The sequence below is a fragment of the Amblyomma mixtum genome, chromosome 3 (genome assembly GCF_055824585.1).
Source record: "Amblyomma mixtum isolate Tamu chromosome 3, ASM5582458v1, whole genome shotgun sequence".
Lineage (NCBI taxonomy): Eukaryota > Metazoa > Arthropoda > Arachnida > Ixodida > Ixodidae > Amblyomma > Amblyomma mixtum.
The window spans coordinates 411,378,687-411,381,255 of record NC_143014.1 but is presented as its reverse complement, the minus strand read 5'-3'; positions in this window follow the sequence as shown (position 1 = coordinate 411,381,255).

The window sequence follows — 2,569 nt, the reverse complement described above, 5'->3', positions numbered from 1 at the left end:
AGAAGCCCAGGTGGTCGAAATTTCCGGAGCCCTCCACTACGGCGTCTCTCATAGCCTTAGTCGCTTTGGGACGTTAAACCCCATAAACCAAACCAAACCAAACAAAAACATTAAACATGTTCTGGTAGACAGAAAAGCTATACAAGGAGATGTCGGAAAGGATATATTCAGCCTTCCAGTAGCTCTGCGTTTCAGGCACAGTGAAAGTGGACTTTGCTTTCAACGCCCTTGTGGAGTCACATAAGCTGCAGAGACGAACGAGAGAAGACTGGAGTATTGGTGACGCAAAAGCGGAACGGAGAAATTGCGCCAAACGCCGCAAATATCGAAGCAATATAGCTCACAACATGAAAAATAGCCTCCAATGGCGGGGAACGAAATAAAGAACAAAACAGGATTCACAGCTTTAAAAAAGTAAGGTGAACAGTTACAGAAGAAACAAAAATTAGCTGCGGTTCAAGCCGGCTGACCCTAGTAAGACAAGCGAAAGCTCTGGTAAGCATGGTTATTCAATCTGACGCCTTTCCATATCGTAAAGATAAACAGATTCCGCTTGACGGCGACGATACATGGTCGTAGCACTAGTTGCGGCACGTTGCTCATCAATGGCTTTGTGTGAAGGTAAGCACATGCTACATGCTTTTGTATAACGAACTGCGCGTCACGTGATTTCTGGCAGTTGTGAGAGTGCCGTCGGCTCCGCGTATACGCAGCTGTGGCGAGGCGTGGCGAGTCACGTGACATGACGTCAGAGCCTAGCCTCCGCTTCTCCTGGTTTGGAGGTCAAACTTCATAGCCACATGACCTTCAGCTTTTTACGGGAGGAGTAGAACTCGCGTTCTAAAACAATTAACCGCTTTATTTACTGGGTAAGGTGGCTCCCGCCGCCAGCCCGATACAAAGGGGATGCCAATAATTATCTATCCATCTACAGGCAGTTCAAGCGTGTCTTGGCACTGGCTGCTTGCAAAGCGAATGGTCGAGTGCAGGCATGGTCGTCCACTAGACTTAGCGTCAAACTGCAGCCAGCTGGCCAGCTGTGTGCGGCCCACATCAACGGGCGCCAACGTGTATCGAACCGAGTGAAGAATTTTCAAACAGCACATCTAAAAGAGTGTTGTCATCAGCCAGCCTCGATGCATGTCGATAAAATAGCGGACAAGCTGTCAAAAATAACTGGTGTGTTAAGTAAACTGCGCTATTTTCTGCCACAAAAAGTGAAACTAATTCTTTATAATTCCATGTTTGCTTCCGTTTTAAACTACTGTTTCACGGTATGGGGAACTACCACACTCTCAAATTTAAACAGGTTACATGTAATCCAAAAACGAGCCATAAGAAGCATTGCAAGCATCCCCCGCGACGTTACGACAAAACCTCTTTTTAATGCCTTTCACATAACTGCAATACACGATCTATATAATGTAAACTTAATAAAACGATATAAGAGTAGTAATACCTACCGTAATTTTCTTGAAACTTTGTCTCAACTAACACCTAGAGAACACATTCATGCCATAAGAAACCGCGATAAATGGTTCATTCCTCAAATACGTACTAACTGTGGACGTCAAATGCTCAGCTACCACTTACCATTATTGCTAAATGTTTTGTGTTAGTCTTACAAACCAGTATTTTTGCATCTTATTTCTTTTGCTATTTTTGTCTGTTTTTATCTCTGGTTATGGATTTTTTCCGAGTCAGTTGTGTCTCGCCTATTTTTCCTCAAACGCAATTGTTTTGTTAGTTGCTGCCAATATATGCAATCAAAGAAACCTTGAAACCTTGTACGGGGGCGCAGGCACGCAATCAAGCTCCAGTGAGAGCTTTTTGTCTGCGCCCCTAACATCTGGATGATGTAAATAAAGATTTGATTGATTTGATTGATGTGCAGCCAGCGGCAGCTGGCGCGAAACGTACATCATGCTGTATGCACGTGTTGCCGAGACTGCCTGGTACGCGTAGCCGCTTCCTTGGCGAACTAGGCCACTGCTGTCATCGACTAGCGGAAAAACTTGAGTATTTTCGCCCTTTAGCGCAACGTTCAAACAATCGTCTGCTTCCATGGTGGCTGCAGCCGCACAATTTCGGCGCTGACTACTGAGGAGGTGCACAGCTTTCGTGTACATTTCCTGAACTAGGCCTGTATGACGTCCGCACCTTTCTCAAACGAATGGCGTCGTGCAATGGGCGACATGTTGCACCGCTGAAGCGAATAGCGAAGTTAAGCGCCGTGAGAACCAGTTCAAATAGTGCAGGCGAATCGAGCTGGCCAATTAATTTATTTCGGTGCTGATTGCGTCTATTCGTCTCTGTTTCTTTTTTTTCTGGTGGCGTGTCTGCGCCTCCTCGTCTTTTCAGTTTCCCCGTTCTTTTGTGCAATTCAGTTGCCTTTTTTATTTTTACTTTACGTTGCCTGTCCTCCTTTACTACTGTCCCATCTTACGTTTGCCGAACAATCTATTTTACAACTACATGATGTGAAAGCTTCCCCATAGCGCAGCCGCTCGTTACAGCACTTCTTTCTCCCTCACCCTCCAAGCCCCCTGGATTCCTCCTCCTGGGCTCC